Raw genomic sequence first — 22,500 nt, forward strand, 5'->3', positions numbered from 1 at the left:
GGTGGCATCACATCTAAGACCAGAATACATTAAGAAAAACATACACAGCGCATTAAAACAGGATTACACAGTCACTGACACTGAAATGCTTGCCGTGACCAACAACAGTCCTGGGTTTATAAAATCCGTTATGCCCAGAACAGAAATGTTAACGGGAAACGTAAGTTTTCAGACCTGACGTTAAGGAACAACAACAACAACAACAACAACAACAAAAATCGGCAGCCGTTTTTTTGAGAGATGGTGGTAAAGAATTCCAGAAAATGGGGCCTTTAATTTTAACTCCAGTGAGGGAGAGAGAGAGGGGGGTTGGTAGGTGGGGAATTGTAAGGAGAGAAGTGTGGTGGGGGCGGAATGTGGATTGGATGGGGGAGGTGGAAGGTCCGGGATGGGGAGTTGGGGAGGTGAGGGGGGTAGAGAAAGACAGACAAAGGAGCTGAGAATTCTTTTTTCTTTTCTTTTTTTATGTGAGGCCACCGACCTGTACACATGTGGTTTACACTTGTTGTAGTAACTTGTACACAGACACACACACACACACACACACACACACACACACACACACACACACACACACACACACACACACACACACACACACACACACACACACACACACTCACTCACTCACTCACACACACACACACACACACACACACACACACACACACACACACACACACAATGCTGTTGTCATTTTGAAGCAAGTGGGGGGGGGTGAATCCTTATATCGTGCATCACGATTGGACAAGTGTTTCTTTCTCGGAACCACCATAACGTGGACTAAAAATTGCCAGCGCATGAACTGCATCTTCGTTCCCTCCACAAATTTACATCATGTTTTCCAAGCTCTCCTTATAATGCGCATGACCTTTTTAAGTTCGTTTAGTGTACTTTCTTTCTTTCCTTTCTTTCTTTCTTTCTTCCTTTCTTTCTCTCCACTCTTTCTCTAATCGTGTGTCTTTGACGTGTTGCTGTGCGTTAAAAGGTTGTTGAAACCGCACGAGCGTTTTTTTTTGTTTTTTTTTTCCCCCTATTTTTCTTCTTTGTTTTGGGGTTGGTTTTTGTTGTTGTTGTTGTTGTTTTTTTGTTTGTGTGTGTGTGTTGTTGTTGTTTGTTTTTTTTTTGTTTGTTTTTTTTTTGGGGGGGGCGTGGGGGGTGTATGTATGTATGTGTTTGGGGGGGGGGGGGGGGGGGTAGGCGTTTTTTTGACATTGACAAGTTTGCTGTTATGGAAGTAGTTTTTCGTGACCACTATTTTTTTTTTTTTTCTGTGTTGGCGACACAAAATCCCTGGTGTATGGAGAGAAAAAGAGAGTGAGAGAGAGGGGGGGTTGTTGTTTTTTTTTTGTTTGTTTGTTTTTAAACCATTGACAAGGTTGCTAAAATTTTTGAAGTGCCCTTTTTTGGGTGATCACTCATATTTTTGTGTGTCGGTGACACAAAATCCCTGAGGGAGGGGTGGGGGGGGGGAGAGATAGAGAGTGAGGAGGGAGAAGGGGAGAGATGTGGGCCGGGGGGGGGGAGGGAGGGGGGGGGGGGAGAAGAAGGAAGGATTCAGAGTTGCAAGACAGACAGACGGACAGACAAGACAGAGGAGAGAGAGAGAGAGAGAGGTCGGGGGATTTAAAGTGCGTGGGCAGTGGACTATTGGACGCTCGGTCATTCTCGCCGCTCTCTGTCGATCCTGTGAACTTTAAAATAGTTCCTTTGTGGTAGTACGTTAGAAGCTTGCAGTTGAAACCGCGCGAGCGATTTGATAATAATAATGATGATGATGATGATGATAACAACAGCAACAACAATGATAATAACAATAATGATAATAGAAATAATCAATAACAGTAATAATGATAATAGAAATGATAATATTAATAATGATAATAAGGAGTAGGAGGAGAAGGAGAAGCAGAAGAAGTAAACTTTTCATGACAATGACGAGTTTGCTATAATACATCGGAAGTCTTTTTTCTTCCCCACCCCCCGTGGTCTAGTCTGACGCACGGCATAATAATGATGTGTGTGTGTGTGTGTGTGTATTATTCTATGTCATTATTTTATTCGTGCCAGTTTGACCGGTAGTTTTCTTGGTGGAGAAAGAAGTGAACCGTGAAGATTGACAAACAGACGAGCATACATCACGGATGTGTTCGTTCGATGTTTTGGTTGTGGTTGTTGTTCAGCTGCTATAAAAGGTGTTTAGGGGGGCTTTTTTAAAAAATTTCTTTGTCCATTCTTCTACTTCTCCTCCTCCTCCTTCTCCTCTTTCTTCTTCTTCTTCTTCTCCTCCCCCCCTCCTTCTTATTAATAAAACCCCAACAACTAGTTATATAAAAATATTACTACAATTATTACATGTTGTCTTTGTGTCGGTGGTGTGTGGTGGACACTCTGCGTTGAATGATTTTGTGTTATATTGTGGACTGTTGAATAGGAGCCGTAGAGTCACAAGTGAACGACAGTTCTGACTGAACATCGTCACTTGTTTCACCAAGGCAATGCCATTGATAAAGCCTGTGTGTGTGTGTGTGTGCGTGTGTGCGTGCGTGCGTGCGTGCGTGCGTGCGTGCGTGTGTGTGTGTGTGTGTGCGTGCGTGCGTGCGTGTGTGTGTGTGTGTGTGTGTGTGTGTGTGTGTTGTATCGGTTTATCGATCCAGTCAACTTGCACTGCTCGCTTGTGTGTGTGTGTGTGTGTGTGTGAATGACTGTGAAAGGTGCTGCTTAAGGATATATTATTATCATTGAACAGCAAAAAGCTACCACTGCTTAACTTGTGACATATCCTGCTTGATTGTGTGTGTGTGTGTGTGTGTGTGTGTGTGTGTGTGTGTGTGAAACCTGCACAAATAGATCACCGGTTCATCGAATCTATACATTAAAAAGAAAAGAAAAAAAAAAGCACCCGCTTTTGAAAAAAAAAAAAAAAAAAAAAAGAAGTAAAAGATGAACGCTCAGCATTATCTCGTATTATTGCTTGACCTACTGCCTTACTGTAAACAGTATCTTACTTAGAATGAATAAAAAAAAAAAAATCCTGTAGATAAAACACAAAGTGTACTGTTAACAAGCCGAAAGAGGCGTGACCTCAAAGCTGGATATTGAATTGATCAGGATCAGTTGACCTCCCAGGGGATTGTTTGTTGTTATTTAGATAGATATTGTTTTTACATTTTTTTTTTTTTTTTTATAAAGGCACACTTCTGAGAACGAGGAAGAAGAACTAGACTTTTGACAGAATTCGAAAAACAACAGCAACAACAACAACAACAACGAGACCGATTCGACGAAACTGTGTTTGAATCAGGAACGAAATAGGTGGTGGTGGTGGCTGGTTTGAAACAGCAACATCTCCGTTCCTCAACCTAAATTGTTTTTTGTTTTTTTTGTTTTGTTTTTTTGTGCATGTGTGTGTAGAGGAGGAGGAGAAAGAAGTTCCGAAAAAGAGGACAGATTTGTGTGTTCGACGGGGAAAACCCAAAAACAAAAGCAAAAAACAAAAGTTATCGAAGAAAAGAAAAGAAGAAATAAATCCTGTGTGCGTTTAACTGTGGTTCGAATTCTACTGGACTACTGCTACTGCCAAGCAACTTTACACAAGTCCACGGAAGGAAGAGAGAGAGAGAGAGAAGAAGAAGAAAAAAAAAAGAAAGAAAAGAAAATGTCGACCCTTGGTATCCCTCTGCTGAGTCGGTCTCGCCGCCCCTCTGCCTTGATTGAGGAGACAGATGTCAAGGCTGTGAAGGTAAGAGGAATATGGAGGAGGAAGAGGAGGAGGAGGAGGAATATTATATGGGTGGGGAGGGGTGTAGGTGGGTGGTGTGTGTGGTCGTGGGTTTTTTTTTGTTTGTTGTTGTTGTTGTTTTCTCTCTCTCTCTCTCTCTCTCTCTCTCTCTCTCTCTCTCTCTCTCTCTCTCTCTCTCTCTCTCTCTCTCTCTCTCACACAGAAGAGTGAATCATGATTGACGAGTAAATGGTTGTGTGTGTGTGTGTGTGTGTGTGCGTGTGTGTGTGAGTTTGTTTGTGAGTCGAGTGTGCGCGCGCGTGTGCGTGCGAGTTTCCGTGATCAGTTTGCTTTCTAGATTGATCGTGTGATTACCTGCTCAAGCATCCTCGTCTATTTATCGTCATGTCGTCAGGACAGAGCATTTGGGGTTGGGGTGGTGGGGAGAGGGGTGCAGGGTGGAGGGGAGTATGCTTAATAATACAATCGGATGGAGGATGGATGGATGGATGGATGAATGATGATATCCGGAACAGTTGTGCGGCTTGTGTGCATACATGTGTATCTGCACGCGCACACACTTTCTCTCTCCCTCATGCCCTCCTGCGCACGTGCGCGTGCGCGCACTCACACACACACACACACACACACACACACACACACACACACACAGAGCAACAACACCACTTGGTCCCCCCAGGGCCCCCCCCGATCCCCCCACACACACTCACCACCACCACCACCACCACCACCACCTCCAACACACACACACACACACACACACACACACACTTCGCCCCTCATTTCCCTGCTGAACAATATGTACATACAAATAATAATTATATACACATATACATAAAAGATCCTCGGCATAAAGTGGCAAGACAGGGTCTCCAACCTCCAGGTCCTAGAGAAGAGCGGCCTGCCCTGCATCGAAAGCCTGCTGATCCAGTGCCAGCTACGCTGGACAGGACACGTTGTCCGCATGACAGACAGCAGGATCCCGAAGATGCTTTTGTATGTCCAGCTGAAGGAAGGCCACCGTGAACTTGAAAGACCCTGCAAGCGCTTCAAGGACACCTTGAAGACAAACCTCAAAGCCTGTGACATAGACATCGCTTCCTGGGAAACTGATGCCCTTGACCGCTCTCGCTGGAGGATGCTGTGCTCTAGTGGCATAAAGACGTTTGAAAACGAGAACGCTGGCCATTAAGGAGAAGCGTGAGCGAAGGAAGCAGGGCCCAACTTCTGGAGACGTTTCCCCTTGCAACACCTGTGGGAAGTGCTGCGCATCCAGAATCGGCCTCTTCTCCCATATGAGGACACACACCGACAGATAAGCCTGCCTGCCTACTCATCCGTCGGACCGACGGGAGACTCCATCAGATAACACAACAACCCTGTAAAATGGGCGGCAAAAACATCAATTCAATCCGATGCCATTATTGAAGGAGGAGGGGAAGAGTAATTTAAACACGGGGCATGATGCTATCTGTGAAGTGCTGACGAAAGGCAGGAAGGCTGGCGGAATGGGCGAAAGTTAAACGATGTACGTCGTGAAGCCTTCGATGTCAGCCTTCGTCTGAATGCTGTTTGTTACAAGCTTCAGTGTGTGGGTGGTACTTTTAACAAAAAAAAGAAAAAAAAAAAAAAGAAGAAAAGGGTTGGTATTTTTGTATGATAATGCTGACTCTCTCTGTCTGTCTGTCTGTCTGTCTGTCTGTCTCTCTCTCTCTCTGTCTCTCTCTCTCTCTGTGTGCCTGTCTCTCACTCCCCACCCCTCTCTCTCTGTCTGTCTGTCTCTGTCTGTCTGTCTCTCTTTCTCTCTCTCTGTTCGTCTGTCTGCGTCTTGTAGCCTGTCCTCAGTGCGTCCGTTCGTGTGTCTTTCTGTCTGTACGCCTGCCTACCTCTTATTTCCTCTGTGTGTGTGTGTGTGTGTGTGTGTGTGTGTCACAGTGGGTGGGAAGGGGGGTGTGCCGGCCTCTTATTCCCTGTCTGGTATGGGTGGGTGTGCGTATGATTGTGTGTGTGTGTGTGTGTGTGTGTGTGTGTCTGTATGACTGTGTGAGCCAGCTGCATGCATGTCCAGAACTGTTTGGCCGGCTTGAGCCGTGTTTCCGTGGAGGAATAATGTCGGTCTCCGGGTTTCGCTCACTCTATTTTTGGGGGAGCGTTGACAACGAAAATAGGGAGGACAATATTCATTACGCAGATATATATTGGGTATATATATATATATATATATATATATATATATATATATATATATATAGATGTATGTATGTATGTATATATGATAGACAGTTCCGTGAAGCTGGATCTGAATGAATGGTAGATCCTCGTGGGCCATCGCGATTCTTTCCTTATCTCCCTTAGTCGTTCTCTCTCTGACGTTTTCTCTCTGACTCTCTCTCTCTCTCGACCCCCCTCTCTCTCTCTCTCTCTCTCTCCCCCCTCTCTCTCTGTCTCGACCTCTTTGTCTCTATTTCATTATGTCTCTGTCTCTCTCCTCTCTCTCTCTCTCTCTCTGTGTCTCTCTGCCTGTCTGACACCCCCCCCCTCTCTCTGTCTCTCTGCCTGTCTGACCCCCCCCCCTCTCTCTGTCTCTCTGCCTGTCTGACCCCCCCCCCTCTCTGTCTCTCTGCCTGTCTGACACCCCCCCCCCCCCTCTCTCTGTCTCTCTGCCTGTCTGACACCCCCCCCCCCTCTCTCTGTCTCTCTGCCTGTCTGACACCCCCCCCCTCTCTCTCTCTTTCTCTGTCTCTCTGCCTGTCTGACCCCCCCCCCCCCTCTCTCTGTCTCTCTGTCTCTCTGCCTGTCTGACACCCCCACCCCCTCTCTGTCTCTCTGCCTGTCTGACACCCCCCCCCCCTCTCTCTGTCTCTCTGCCTGTCTGACACCCCCCCCCCTCTCTCTGTCTCTCTGCCTGTCTGACACCCCCCCCCCTCTCTCTCTCTTTCTCTGTCTCTCTGCCTGTCTGACCCCCCCCCCCCTCTCTCTGTCTCTCTGTCTCTCTGCCTGTCTGACACCCCCACCCCCCTCTCTGTCTCTCTGCCTGTCTGACACCCCCCCCCCCCTCTCTGTCTCTCTGCCTGTCTGACCCCACCCTCTCTCTGTCTCTCTGCCTGTCTGACACCCCCCACCCCTCTCTGTCTCTCTGCCTGTCTGACACCCCCCCCCCCTCTCTGTCTCTCTGCCTGTCCTGTGACACCCCCCCCTCTCTGTCTCTCTGCCTGTCTGACACCCCCCCCCCTCTCTGTCTCTCTGCCTGTCTGACACCCCCCCCCCCTCTCTGTCTCTCTGCCTGTCTGACACCCCCCACCCCCCTCTCTGTCTCTCTGCCTGTCTGACACCCCCCACCCCCTCTCTGTCTCTCTGCCTGTCTGACACCCCCCCCTCTCTGTCTCTCTGCCCTGTCTGACACCCCCCCCCCCCCTCTCTGTCTCTCTGCCTGTCTGACACCCCCCCCCCTCTCTGTCTCTCTGCCTGTCTGACACCCCCCCCCTCTCTGTCTCTCTGCCTGTCTGACACCCCCCCCCCCCCTCTCTGTCTCTCTGCTGTCTGACACCCCCCCCCCTCTCTGTCTCTCTGCCTGTCTGACACCCCCCCCCCCTCTCTGTCTCTCTGCCTGTCTGACCCCCCCCCCTCTCTCTCTCTCTCTCTCTCTCTGTCTCTCTGCCTGTCTGACACCCCCCCCCCCTCTCTCTCTGTCTCTCTGCCTGTCTGACCCCCCCTCTCTCTCTCTGTCTCTCTGCCTGTCTGACACCCCCCCCCCCCCCCTCTCTCTGTCTCTCTGCCTGTCTGACCCCCCCCCCTCTCACTCTCTCTCTCTCTGTCTCTCTGCCTGTCTGACCCCCCCCCCCCTCTCTCTGTCTCTCTGCCTGTCTGACCCCACCCCCCCTCTCTCTCTCTCTCTGTGTCTCTCTGCCTGTCTGACCCCCCCCCCCCCCTCTCACTCTCTCTCTCTCTGTCTCTCTGCCTGTCTGACCCCCCCCCCCCTCTCTCTGTCTCTCTGCCTGTCTGACCCCCCCCTCTCTCTCTCTCTCTCTCTCTCTCTTTGTCTGCCTGTCTGACACCCCCCCCCCCCCTCTCTGTGTGGTCCTTTCTCTCATTCTTTCTCTCTGTCTCTGTCTCTGTCTCTCTCTCTCTCTCTCTCCTCTCTCTCTCTCTCTATATATATATATATATATATATATCTGAGTGTCTGTCTGTCTCTCTCCAACCCCCTCTCTCTCTCACAGTCATTCATAGTTCTTCTCTACTACTACTACTAGTACTACTAGTACTACTACTGCTGCTACTACTACTACTACTACTCTGAGCTCTTTTACGGAGGAGGCGAAATCTCTCCCAGTGCAGCACAGCACAGGACGATTAATTCAAATTGAAAAAGGGCATGGATGTATGTAGGCGATTTACACAAGGGGGATGGGGGAAGGGTGGTGGTGGTGGTGGGGGGGGGGGTAGGGGGTCAGGCGTCACAACAGGGAACTTTGTGGGGCTTGGGGGTGGAGGGTAAGGGGGAGGTAGAGGGTTAGAGGGAGGGTCTCAAAGCCTTTAGATTCCTAGTTTGATTGTGGGGGTGGGGGGGTGCAGTGCTTTTTTTTTGGGGGGGGGGGGGGGGGTGTCTTTTTTTTTTTTTCCATTATCTTGCTTTCTTTTCAATTTCTGTTGGGTTCTTTCTTTTCTTCTAGTTCCTGTTTTAGTTTATTTCTTCTTTTTCTTTTCTTTTCTTTTCTTTCGTTTCGATTCAATCCAGTTCGTTTTGTTCTCTTTTTTTTATCTTCTTCTTTTTTTCTCTCTCTCTCTCTCTTTTCTTTCGTTTCTGTCGTTCTTCAAATCTTTTTGTAACCGTCTTTTCATTTCGCTGTTTTTTGTTTGTTTGTTTTTTTTGTCCAAATCTAAAGGGGGGTTGTTGGCTGGTTCACGCCTTGAAGTGGCCGGTATGTGGGTGTGGGGAGGTTGGGGGGGGGGGGGGGGGTTTGGGGGGGGTGGTGGTGGTGAGGGTGAAGTAGCGAGTAGCAGGACGCACCCAAGTCACCTTTCCTGCAAACAAAATCGCAGGTGACTTTTGGAAGATACGACTCCGTTCTGGTAAATAGTAGAATAGGCGCAGGGTGGTTTTTTTTTGGGGGGGTGATAAGGTGAGTAGGAGAGAGAGAGAGAGAGATTTGGGGGAGGAGGGTGGTGCGGGGCTCGGCGGGAGGGGTGGGTGGGTGGGTGGGTGGGGGGGGGGTATGGGATGGGTGGAGAGAGACAGAGAGAACGAATGGAATTTTAGTTTACCATGGTATTCACAATTGAGATAAGCACGCAGTAACAAGAATGCTTCCCCCCCCCCCACCACCACCACCACCCTCACCCCCCACCCGCCGTACCCAACCCTGAGGTACAAAAAAAAAAAGAAAAAAAAAAAGAAGAAATAGGAAGAATAGAGAGAGAGAGAGAGAGAGAGAGAGAGAGAGAGAGAGTGAAAAGAGTAAAGGAGTAAAAAGAGAAAAGATTGAGAGAAAGAGAATGAGAGACAGACAGACAGACAGAGAGGGAGAAACAGAACAGTCAGGTAGAAAATGAACGAAAGAACGAAGTTTATTGTACTGTCCAGCTATTCAGCGCATTCGGCAACTGCTGTCAGGCCTGTGTGCAGGGAGATAATACTTCGACACGGTCACAGATCACGGCTCTGCCCTTATATTTATTTATTTATTTATTTATGTACTTGACTTTAAGATCTTTACGAGTGGAATCGCATGACTACAACATAATGGAATGAATGTCGCCAATGAAATTGTGTGTGTGTGAGACAGACAGACAGACAGAAAGACAGAAAATATAAATGTGAGGAGGAGTTATATTGTAGGGTATGTGTGTGTATGTGTGCGTGTGTGCGTGCGCGTGTGTGTGCGCTCGCGCTCGCGTTCTGTGTCTCTTTCTCTCTGCGTGCCTCTGTCTTTGTATGTTTGTCTTGTCTGTTTCTCTCTCTCTCTCTCTCTCTCTCTGTCTCTGTCTGTCTGTCTGCATCAGTTTACCAGTTGTCAATCACATCCTGGATTCTCTCGCTGAGAGAGAGAGAGAGAGAGAGAGAGAGAGAGAGAGAGAGTGTTAATCTCCGCATGTCTACATCAGTTTACCAACTGTCAGTCACTCACTCATTGCCTCTCTCTCTCTCTCCCACCCCCACATCCCTCCTATCACCCATCCATCTCTCTTTTTTCCTTTCCTTTTTTTGTTTTGTTTTTTGTCTCGCTCTCTAACTACCCCCCCCCCCCCCCCCCACCGCCTCTCCCTGTCTCCCCACAAAGTCTCAGGACTCTCTGTCTCACTCACCCCTCTTACCACCAAATCAAAGGTAAACGAACAGTTCGGTATTCGTTTTTTGCTTGTTTTGGTTTTGTTGTTCTCTCTCTATATCTCTCTCTCCTTCTTCTTCTTCTTTTTCTTCTTCTTTTTTTATCCATCGCGTTTTATTCCATTTATTACCATTGCTGGAGTATGTCTATCATGATGTGAAATTTGGAGAAGATAATATCTTCGAAAACGAAGCGAAACCTAGCATTTTTTTGTGTGTATATATCAAATGAAACACACACACACACACACACACACACACACACACACACACACACAAGAACAGCAAAAGCATACGGACGTGTTAGCCCAATTCCAGCACTGATGGATCAAATTTACCGACCATGGGGTACATGATTGGGTCAGTGACTTCACATTGGAAACACTGCTGCTGTAGCCGTATCGATGAAGCAGGGAGGCACACAGCGTGTACCTGTATGATTCGCACGATCAGCTGTTTAGCGTAGCTAACGTGATTGGCAACAGGTGTGTACGTGTGCGTGCGTGTGTGTGTGTGTACGTGTGTGTGTGTGTGTGTACGTGTGTGTGTGTGTGTGTATTGGTAGGTTGGTTGGTTTTAGTTTTTTTCTCCTATCAGCAGCCACGATTCGGCTTATAAATATTATCCATTCCACAGCTTGCTGAGACTTATAAATTTTTTCTGTTAATTTCTATGTGGTGGTGATCGTGGGTACGACATCCTCCCTCCCCAACCCCCACGCCCTCCCCCCACCCACGCACTCCCCACCCACCTCCCCCCCACCAAAAAAAAAAAATCCTATGGCCCTGTCATGGGCCACTGCAGTGTGAGTGATTGCCCACGTCGGCCCATGCGAATTAATTTCATAATGGAGCGAACAGTTTTTTTTTTTTTTTTTTTTTTTTTTTGGTTGTTATTTGTTTGTTGGTTTTTGTTTGTTTGTTTTTTGTTGTCGTTCTTCCACCTCTTCCCCTGCTTCTTCTTCTCCTCCTCCTCCTCCTCCTGTTCCTCCTCCTCTTTATGCACCTTGTATTTCTAGATATTAACTTTTTAATTATTTTTTTTTATTTTCTAGTATCACGAACGTGAAGAAGGCGACTTTTATACACGAACGTTGTTTCAGGCAATAAAGTATGAAAGTGATGGATTGGTTGATTGAGCTTCAGAAAGGGGGGTGGGTGAGAGAGGGGGAGAGAGAGAGAGAGAGAGAGAGGGGGGGGATGAAGAAGAAAAGAGTTGAAAGAGAAATAGACGTGGATGAGGAGGAGGAGAAGAAAGAAGGAAAGGATGTTTTGTCTTTGAAGAAAAAAAAAGAAAAAAAAAGAGAGGGAAAATGGAGAAAGAGAGAGATATGAAGGAAGGAAGGAAAGGAAGTATATTGAATCTTAGGAGAAGAAGATAGAAAGAAAGAAAGAAAGAAGGAAGGAAAAAAGATTGTGATAAATGAAGGGCTGGAAAGGAAGGTAAGTAGAGGAAAAAAGAAATGTAGAAGATGGGGAGGGAGAAGGAAGAGGAGGAAGGGGAAGGGTCTCATTTCTTCCCCACCCTCCACCCTCCCCACCCCCTTTTTCTTTTTTTTTTTTTTTTTTCTTTTTCTTCTTCCGGGTCAGTCTGCTGACGGCTGGAAAATGTATGGAGTGTCAAAGACAGACCCCCGGTTTTCCTTTGGTGTGTGTGTGTGTGTGTGTGTGTGTGTGTGTGTGTGTGTGTGTGTGTTCATAATCCATATTGTATTTTGTTTTCTCTTTATCCTTATTCCACCCCCTACGCCCCCCCCCCCCTCCGCCCTCCCCTCCCTACCACCAACCCCACCCTGCCCTGCCCTGCCCTGCCCTGCCCTGCCCTGCTTTTCCTACCCTCTCATAATTATATACCTTCCTAAATTGAGGTCTCTGCTTGACTTTGTGGAACCGTTGCTGTTACCAGCCTAGTTTAGGTGTGTGTGTGTGTGTGTGTGTGTGTGTGTGTGTGTGTGTGTGTGTGTGTGCTTTTCTTTCTCGGTGTCTGTCTATTTGTCTGTCCATTTTTTTCCCCTCCAAGTATCTGTCTCTGTCTGTCCCTCTATATTCACAGACAGACACAGACAGACGCAGGCAAACACAGACGCAGATAGATACACACTTAGACACAGACAGACAAGCACGCACGTATGAAGACACACATACAACACACACACACACACACACACACACACACACACACACACACGCCCACATGTGCACGCGCGCACATACACGCGCGCGCTCACAGCGAGAGAGAGAGAGACAGTCACACACACACACACACACACACACACACACACACCAAAACAAAACAAAACATGATTGTTTCTCAGGTTCCCCCCCACCTCTCGACCGCATGATACAGCACCTCTGTCCAGCCGTACTGTACTTATGACAGCCTCCTGGTCCCTCGCTGATGTCCAGAGCGGTGGCCGCTTGTCATTGATTTCCATCTGTCCTCCCTCCCTCCCTTCCCCCATCCCCCACCCCATCTCTTTCCCTCCTTCCTTCCTTCCCTCGCCTCCCTCCGCCCCCTTCACCCCCCCCCCCCCTCTACCCTTTCCTCCCATTTCTGCTCCGTCCTCCTCCTCCTCCTCCTGACACCTTCCATGGGTGTTCTGTAACTGCAGAGACTTGTTGTTTGTCTTCCACCACAGTTCTTCTCCTCCACCACCTTCTCAGTCTGTGTCTGCATCTCTGCTTCTCTCTCTTTGTCTCTCTGTCTCTCTGTCTCTCTGTCTGTCTATGTCTCTCTCTGTGGGTCTCTCTCTCTCCCTGTGAGTCTGTCTGTCTGTCTTGTCTGTCTGTCTGTCTGTCTCTCTCTTTCTCTGTTATCTTTCGTTGTTTCCTCTTCAAAGATTAGACATCGTTTCCTTCTTCCTTCTCCCCACCACTCATTTCCGCCTCTTCCTCCTCCTCTTTATTTTTATTTATTTATTTTAGTTATTTATTTAATGTTATTGGGGTTGCTGTTTAAACGCCGACGAGAAGTTGTTCAGCATGAGAGATTCAGTGACTCCGGGAGAGCGCGCGTTTATTGTCATACAACAAAGAAAGAAAGAAACAGAACAGGGTGAGAGAGAGAGAGGGGGGGAGGGGGGGGGGCCTTCAGTTTTTTATTTTTCTTATTTTTGTAAAATAATGATAACAGAAATTATGCAAAAAAATTGCCCTTCATTTTACTGCTTGTTCACAGTGTTGGTCGGTCCATTAGCTTTTTCGTATGACAAATCATAGTTCTAAAAGAAATGACACCGCATTTGCAGGCATTCAGCATTGCACGCACGTGCTAGATTTTTTTTTTTTTTTTTTCTCGGTTCCTTGTGAAGTTCACTGCTGTAGCAGCTTGTTCAAAGCGGTCTTCTGAGAATAGTATCTTAATGATAAAGGTATATAAACAAACAGATAAGTTAATAAATTAAGAAATTAAAGATAGATCTGTGCGTCTGTACACGAACTCCTTATCTCCAAATCAGTATCATAACTGTTTGTTTTTCTACGCACCAAACCCCCCACACCCCCTTCCGCCATCTCTCTTTCTCTCTCTCGGTCGCTCTCTTTCGCGCACATGAATGCGTTTCCTTTATAAAAATCAGAAGAGAGAGAGAGAGAGATCCATCTGTTCTTGTGCGCATGCACACGATCGAAAACGCACTCAAGCTCTCTCTCTCTCTCTCTCTCAGACACACACACACACACACACACACACACACACACACACAAACACACACACACACACACGTACGCGCGATCAGGAACAAATTACAACTGTTGTGGTTGTGTGTGGGGTTTTTTGTTTTTCTTTCTTTCAGCCGTAAAGTAATACGAGGAAAGGCCAGCGACAGTAGTGTCTTCAAGTCAAGCTGCCGGATCTTCCTTTCAATCGATAGTGTCTCTCTCCCACACACCCGCCCCACACCACACCACACCACACCACCTCGTTTCTCGCATCCTCTCTCTACTACGTGGAGACGTGTGAAACACACACACACACACACACACACACACACACACAACGAAATAATCCAGTCCAACACGCGCTTTTTCTGACTTCCTTTTTACGTGTGCGGGGTGAGGGGGACCGGGACTGTGGTGGGTGCCGGTGGGTGGGTGGGTCAGGCGTCCCTAAACAGAAGCACGGTCCTTAACGCGAAGGGGAGACAGCCAGGATTCCAGTCGGAGAGTCATGTTTGTTTGTTTGTTTGTTTGTTTTCAAAACAGAAGGCATCTAGCACACTACAGTGCAATTGTGTGTGTATACAGTAGTATCAAGATTTCAACAGTTGAGTTGAGTACAATGATAACACAGCAGACAGAGAGAAGAGAACGCCGTGCAAATCGAAACACAGTGCAATGTAGCAGGGGAAGTACGAAGCAAAAAAAAAAAAAAAAAAAAAAAAAAAAAAAAAAACAATGACCAGGACATGATAACGATATTACCAAGTGATAGCTCAACAGTTTCAGTTTCAGTTTCACTTTCTCAAGGAGGCGTCACTGCGTTCGGACAAATCCATACACGCTACACCACATCTGTTGAGCAGATGCCTGACCAGCAGCATAACCCAACGCGCTTAGTCAGGCCTTGAGTGCATGCTTACATATTTGTGTACCTATGAAAGGGGATTTCATTTTACGTAATTTCGCCAGAGGACAACACTCTTCGTTGCCATGGGTTCTTTTTCAGTGCGCCAAGTGCGTGCTGCACACGGGACCTCGGTTTATCGTCTCATCCGAAAGACTAGACGCTCAGTTTGATTTTCCAGTCAAACTTGGGAGAAAGGGCGAGAGCGGGATTCGAACCCACACCCTCACGGACTCTCTATATTGGCAGCTGAGCGTCTTAACCATTCTGCCACCTTCCAGCCCAGCAACAACGCAGTAGTAAGTACTCAATACCATCTGCTGGTACTACTACTACTATTACTACAGTGGGGCTGGATCTTCTCTCTTAAGTTGGTGGCTAGGTTTTTTGTTGTTGTTTTTTTCTCACTCTTATCAGTTCTTATTTTTTTACGTATAGTTGTCACCCGATCGTTTATTGAATTGCAACAGGATATATGTGACACCACCTGTCCATGGTTTTTTCTGCAACGAGTTTTGTGTTAGTCTTTTCGCAGCCTGATATTTCACTGAAGTATTGTCTCTCTCTGTCTCTCTGCCCCTCTCTCTCTCTCTCTCCCCTTTTCCTCCCCCCCCCCCCCCCCCCCCCCACCCCTTTCTCTCTCTCTCTTTCATAATATGAGACACAGAGGATTGAGAAGCAACCACCGGTGGTGTCTTGCACAGTTTGAATAAAAACCCGTAAGATATTAATACCTTTTTTTTTTTCTACGCACATAATCCAGGAATGTTATTCACTGACTATACAAGAGGGAGAGGAAAAAGGCGGAGGTTCGGGGGCGAGGGGGGAGGGGGGGGGGGGAGGGGTTGGGGTGGTGAGAGACGGGGAGCCAGATTTTTTTTTTTTTTTTTCCTTAAGAAATTCAGTAATAATATCTTGCACAGCTTGAGGAGGTAACTTTATGATAACAATAATGCGTGTTTTTAAGCTCATGGCATTGCCTTTTTTGTTGTTGTTGTTGTTGAACAGGGATTGAGAGATTGAGGTGTGAAAGGGGGGGAGGGGAGGGTGGGGGGTGGATGGAATCTGGAGAGGAAAAGCATAGTATTTTGCACATTTGTTTTTTGCAGAGAACCGAAAGATAACACAGTGTTCCCTTGCATGCACTTTGGCAGTGTTGTTCTCCCTCAGTATATATATATATATACAAGAGAGAGAGACAGGTAGAGAGGAGAAAATACCACCATCGTTCATAACGAACTGAATATGCCCTCAGCAATAGAAGCTTCGCTGTGAATTTGTGTCTATATACACATCTTTCTCCCTCCTTCCCCCCCCCCCCCCCCCCCTCTCTCTCTTTCTCTCTTTGATTTTTTTTTTTTTTTTTTTTGAAAGAAGGAAACAATAGAGATGATAGAGAAATACATTTATTTTTATCCTCTTCATGATCATCAAAATATATCGAAAACAATTCAACGAAATTGATATATATATGATATAACTATCAGCATAAACATTTCGATTGCATCATTTTCTTTCTGTGGATACTAGGCTTGCTCTTTTGCTGAAGCAAATCAGCCCCCCCCCCCCCTCCCCCTTTGTTATTACCCTTCTCGAACAGTTCATGATATTTAAAACTAGTCCCTCCATCTCATTTTATCTCACTTCCGGAACAGTCCAGAATAACTAAAGTAAGTTCCTGTAACCCTTGTTGTCTCCCTTCCAGAACGATTCTCTCAAATTATATGTGTAAATTCTGTCCCTGCAACAACCCTTGTTGTCTCCCTTCCAGAACGATTCTCTCAAATTATATGTGTAAATTCTGTCCCTCCCTACCCTTGTTGTCTCCCTTCCAGAACGATTCTCTCAAATTATATGTGTAAATTCTGTCCCTCCCTACCCTTGTTGTCTCCCTTCCAGAACGATTCTCTCAAATTATATGTGTAAATTCTGTCCCTCCCTACCCTTATTATCTCCCTTCCAGAACGATTCTATAATTAAAAGTGACTTCCGCCGCCCCTCCTACCTATTATTATGAGATTATCTCCCATCCTGAACGATTTCATAAAATTAGAAGCAAATTCTGTCCCTCCAAACCTTACCATCATCTCCCTTCCAGAGCAGTTCACGATAACTAAAATCAGTCCCTTCAACGCATATTATCTCCCTCCCTAAATTGTTCTCTTAGAAATCAGCTCCCCCCCCCCCCCCCCCCCCCTATAAAACCTAGTGCTTAAATCTTTTTTTGAAACCCAAACAAAACAAATTTTTTTTTAAAAAAACACCACCACCACCAGCAAGCACTCCGGCCCCCACCTACCCACCCCCACCCCGTTTACCCCCCCCCCCCCCCCCCCCCCCAAAAAAAAAAAGAAAAAAGGGGCTACTCTTGCCTTAACAAAACAGCAAAACCCGCAGTCCATCTTTTTTCTTTTTTTTTTTTTTTTTTTTTTTTTTCTTTAAAGAAAGAGGAGCCCGTTTTCAACAGGAAGCGGTTAGTTAGCCTATCGATTTTGGTTCTCTCCCCCCCGCCCTTTGTGGCCTCTCCCCTCAAAACTCCTCTCACCCACATCACAACACCCTCTCTGCATGCTCATCTCGTTGCTGCCTTGACACAGTGGCTGGGAATAATCTCTTCTCGGGCCCTCCTGCTATTATGCTCCCTGCGTTGTTATTTAATATTCAGCAGTTATGTTATATATGTTGTGCCGTCAATTTGAGATTGAGAGAGACAGAAGGGAGGGTGGGAGGTAGGAGGGTGTGTGTGGGGAGGGGGCGGGGGGAGGGGGGGGGGGTGAGAGAGAGACGGAAAGGTGGCGGGGGGAGTAGGTGACAGGGGTTTTTATTTTGTTATATATATATATATATATATATATATATGTGTGTGTGTGTGTGTGTGTTTGTTTTTGGTTCTTTTATTTTGAATTTTATCTTATTTTCTTTCGTTTCTTTTTTTTTTTTTTTTTTTTTTTTCTTTTCTTTTTTTTATATTTTTTTTATTATACCGTTTGCTTGCTATTGCCGAAGACTTCTACGATAAGCATGCTTGTCTTATTAGGAAGGTGGTTCTCTGCCAGTGTGTCTGTCTCTCTCTCCCTCTCTCTCTCTCTCTCAACGGATGAGGAAGATGATCAGCCTTTATAAATTCACAGCCTTGCGCAAAGGGTATGGAGACGAAACAGTTTCGGTCGGAAAACGCTCGATGCACAGTTCTCTTTAAGCCCCCCCCCCCCCCCCCCCCCTCCTCCCTCCAAACCCCTCACGGCCCCCCCCCCCTTCCCCTCCTCCCTGCCCCCGATGTTTTGTCTGCCTCCTCTGTCACAATCCCTTGGCTGCAATCACACAACGGATAGCTCCTCTTTATTATAGTTGTTTGTGTGGGTTTGGTTGTTGTATTTGTTGTATTTCAAAGTTTCACACAGCGTCAGGAACTTTAACGTATGCATTAGATAAAAGCTCTCCGAGTTGCCGTTAGATCTGTACGCTTTTTTGGTTTGAGGGCTTGTCGGAGATTGTGATGGTAGTGGTGATGGTGGTGGTGGAGGAGGAGGAGGATGTGCGTGTGTGGGGAGTGGTTGGGAATAGTATGTGTGGGTTGTGTATGCGCGTGCGCACGCATAAACGCTCACATACGCGCGCGCGCGCACACAGGAGATGCAGACACATGCACGCAGACACACACACACACACCACTTCAATCTCCTCGACCGTTCGCTGTTCAAATGACCTCGACTGCAGACACTCAAATCATCGGATTATCTCTCGCCCCTGTTTTCATCCAAAAACTAACAAACAAAACATAACAAAAAAAATAATGACATTGTCTTAATTGCTTGGATTACATTCAACAGAACTTTGAGGGGGGGGGGGAAGAGGGGGAGGAAGAAGAAAAAATAATAAAATATTCGCAGACATTAACATTTCAGTTTGTCGACGAAATGTCCACACCCACACACACTCTGTCTCAAAAGGACTGATTCCATTAGCTTTCTGGTCGCTCAGATAATCTCAACAAGGGGGGAAAAATCCAAAAACATAAAAAAAAAAGAAAATTAAAAAAAGCAACAAAAAAAACAAACAAATAAAAAACACAAACAAAAAAAAACCCACCAAGCACACAGACAACAACGACAACAACAACAAACAACCGAAGCACCACTTCATTCGTTCCCGACACGAACATTGTAAGACTGGTGATGGTTTGTCTCCTAACGTTCGCAGCACCATCACAGCACAACCAGTGGCTGGCGAGCTGTTTGCATGGGACTTGGTTCGTTGTACATAGGTCCTCTCTCTCTCTCTCTCTCTCTCTCTCTCTCTCATTTCCAGGATCAGAACAGATACGTTGCAGGGGCCAATATGGACATCGTCGCAACGGACATGGGAGAGCGCATACAGAACAACAACAACAAACACAAATCTCTCTCTCTCTCTCTCTCTCTCTCTCTCTCTCTCTCCCTCTCTCTCTCCCTCTCATGGAAGGGTAACTTTGGTGACACGCCCCTCCTTTTAAAAAGAAATATATATATATGCAATCAATATATGAAACCATTGTATATAATTCTTTTTATTGGCAGAATAAATAATCCCAGCACAGTCGATAAATCAGATAAGATTCCGGGGGGGGGACGGAGTGTTGACAGAGAGCAAGGTGGACACGTGAACTGGCGTGGTTGGCGTAGTGATAAATTATGTCCCAGAGGACGACTCTTGGGGTTTGTGGGGGGAGGGAGGGGGGGGGGGTGATGGGGGGGATGTTGGGCGAAGGTGACATCAAGGATACGAGATCTGTCCTTCCCGCAACCCCCCCCCCCCCCCCCCCCCCTCTCTCTCTCTCTCTCTTTCTCTCCCCAGCACGGACGCATGCACACACACACACACACACACACACACACACACACGAGGTCATTCACACTTACCCCCCAAACCCGCCCACTCCAGTCAGTCATGCTCATAACTTTTGTTGTTGTTGATCTTGATGTTGTGTATACTTTATTTCCTTGCTTTTAATTTTATGCACAGCTGCGTCTGTGTGAGGTAGGTGTGTGTGTGTGTGTGTGTGTGTGTGTGGAGGATCGTGACATTTGCAACTGACATGGACAGATCTGCACGTTCAACAAGGAAGTGCCTGCAGCACTCAAAAAGCGGACACAAACACTGATTTAATTTATGGAAATTACTGTTTCCCAGAAAGTTGGGGTTACATCTCTCTTACTCTCTGTCTGGCTGTCTGTCTGTCTGTCTCTCGCTCTCGCTCCCTCCTCCCCCCCCCCCCCTCCCCCCCTATCTCACGTGTCACACATGTGACAAACCCCATTGAAGTTGTGCAATACATGTCAATGACAGGATACAAGTGCTAGCCTCTGTGTGTGTGTGTGTGTGTGTGTGTGCGCACACGCACGCGCGCATGTCACAGTGTGTGCACGTTTGTGTGTGTTTGAGGTAAGTGTGCATGTGTGTTTGCGTGCGTAAGAGTGTGTGTGTGTGTGTGTTTGCGCGCGCGTGCGCACGAGTGTGTGTGTGCCTGTAAACGGTTTGATTATGTACTTATGAATTGAACATCCATACATATGATAAGTAGTTTTTGCTGTCAATGGGGAAGAGATGACAGGAAATGACGGGGCGGGCGTTTAGGTGGACACGGTAGGCTGCGGCAGGCAGAGTTTTCAAGTGCTCTCGTGTCTGTGTGGAGGGAAAAACCCACCAGCTGGTGTCAATCCGTGCAGCCAGGCGGTCGCTGCAGGCATGGGATATATGCATGCACACGCGCGTGCGCGTAACAACACACACACACGTGCGCGCGACTACGACTCACGTACACGCACTCAAGCACACGACGCACGCACACACACACACACACACACACACACTCACTCACTCATACATACACAGAAACACACACTCTCTCTCTCTCTCTCTCTCTTTCTCTCACTTTCTCTCACTGACACACACGCACACACACTTGACGCACACACACTTGCATGCAGCATCTCTGTCTGTCTGTCTGTCTGTCTCTCTCTGTGCCACACACATACACACACACACACACACACACACACACACACACACACACACACACAACCACTGTACCAACCTCACGACTTTTCTGTAAACACCACCTGCGCACTCCCCTGTCTGCAAGTTCGCAATCTCTTTTTGTTGGAATTTAATCTCCCAATACAATTGTGAACGCTCGCTGTGTGTGTGTGTGTGTGTGTTTCTCTCTCTCTCTCTCTCTCTCTCGCTCTCTTCACTAAGGAACACGTTAATAAACAGCTAGCAGTTTACTTGTATAAAGCCTTAAATATTAGAAATACAATATGCAGTTGAGTGTGTGCTGGTTTTCCGCTTTTTTTGTTATTATGTGTGACTAAGACTAAATGCAGATAACGACTGTTTTTTTCTCATTTTCAGGTTACAACTGTGTTATGTTACATATCTGAATATATTACCTCTGTAATGTTTGTTTACACCACCCCTTCATGAGGGGCCATGGCCTATATTGAATAAAACATCCGTATCCGTATCTCTCTCTCTCTCTCTCTCTCTCTCTCCACTTTTTCACTCTAAATATCTACCCCCCTCCTCTTTCTCCTTCCTCTCTTTCTCTCCCTTCCACCCTCCCCACTGTCCCCTCTTTTCTCTCTTTCTTTCTCTTACCCTCTCTCTCTCTCTCTCCACTTTTTCACTCTTAATATCTACCGCCCCCCCCCCCGCCTCTTTCTCCTTCCTCTCTTTCTCTCCCTTCCATCCTCCCCACTGTCCCCTCTTTTCTCTCTTTCTTTCTCTGTCCCCGCTCTCTCTTTCTCACTCTTTCTGTCTCGTCCCATCTGCCTCCTCCCTCTTTGTCTCTCCTGTCTCTGTCTCTTTCTCTCTGTCTCTGCCTCAGTATGTGCACACACACACACACACACACACACACACACACACACACACGCACACACTTGCCATGCATGCACTCTTACATACGTGCATGTATACATACACGCATAAACGCGTGTGCACACACACACACAAACAAACGCAACTCTGTCTCTGTCTCTGTCACTGTCTCTCTGTATCTGTCTCTGTCTGTCTGTCTGTCTTTCTCTCTCTCTCTCTCTCAGGTTTTGAGTTTCATGGGCTGTGAGGGTTATAATACTAATAGCCATGAAATTCAGGTCAAAGGACTTACGCAGTGAAAATCATAGTTAAAGTCTGCCATGCATTATATGGGGGGTGGGGGGGGGGGCCCTGTTGATGTTAACTCGTTCTGCAACCAGAGAGAGAGAGAGAGAAAAAAAAAAAGTCATCAGAATTATTTTGTAGCTAGCCTTGTGGTTATACATCACTGTAGTTTTGTTTTTATTTATTTATTTATTTTTGATAGAAGTTTTCACTCAGTTGGGACAGCATAAGTCAAGTGTGTGTGAGTGTGTGTGTGTGTGTGTGTGTGTGTGTGTGTGTGTGTGTGTGTGCAGGCAGTCTGGCAGGAAGGCCAGCTCTCAGCCTCATTGATTCCTTCCCCTTTACTATATATTATACCCCCTGCTCTCTTTTTTTTTGTGGTCCAGACTGTGTGTGTGTGTGTGTGTGTGTGTGTGTGTGTGTGTGTGTGCTTGCTTCCAGGTTGAGAAATGTATTCCTGTTGACAGTCATTATTGTCAGTTTACATGCACTTGGTTACATCCACCATAATTATGGTGTATGAACGAGAGAGAGAGAGAGAGGGTAGGAGGAGAGAGAGAGAGAGAGAGAGAGGGTAGGAGGAGAGAGAGAGAGAGAGAGAGGATAATGACCCAATGTGCAGGTCCTGTCTTGGGACTTGAAACACTCCAAAAAATCAAATGGTGGATTTCATTAAACTGAGGATGATGATGATGATGATGATGATGTGTGTGTGTTGCAG

At 46.7% G+C, this 22,500-nt stretch overlaps 1 protein-coding gene and 2 long non-coding RNA genes across 17 annotated transcripts in view; 1 reads left to right on the forward strand and 2 right to left on the reverse strand.

Annotated features, from left to right (window-relative positions):
* Positions 1-22,500, reverse strand: part of LOC143284962 (putative adenosylhomocysteinase 3) — a 339,921-nt gene that overhangs the window by 176,657 nt on the left and 140,764 nt on the right. The gene's annotated exons all lie outside the window — the stretch shown is intronic.
* Positions 1-22,500, reverse strand: part of LOC143284515 (uncharacterized) — a 137,763-nt gene that overhangs the window by 78,949 nt on the left and 36,314 nt on the right. The gene's annotated exons all lie outside the window — the stretch shown is intronic.
* Positions 1-22,500, forward strand: part of LOC143284514 (uncharacterized) — a 106,226-nt gene that overhangs the window by 74,675 nt on the left and 9,051 nt on the right. For 9 of the 12 annotated variants that reach the window (XR_013055546.1, XR_013055553.1, XR_013055547.1 and 6 more), the window contains one exon: positions 3,193-3,742. The exons of 1 other annotated variant lie outside the window; for it this stretch is intronic. This is a non-coding gene — a long non-coding RNA (uncharacterized LOC143284514). The remainder of the gene's footprint in view (positions 1-3,192; positions 3,743-22,500) is intronic. 2 more of the 12 variants (XR_013055555.1, XR_013055554.1) reach the window with 1 other exon arrangement.

This window comes from Babylonia areolata, chromosome 8 (assembly GCF_041734735.1).
Source record: "Babylonia areolata isolate BAREFJ2019XMU chromosome 8, ASM4173473v1, whole genome shotgun sequence".
Lineage (NCBI taxonomy): Eukaryota > Metazoa > Mollusca > Gastropoda > Neogastropoda > Buccinidae > Babylonia > Babylonia areolata.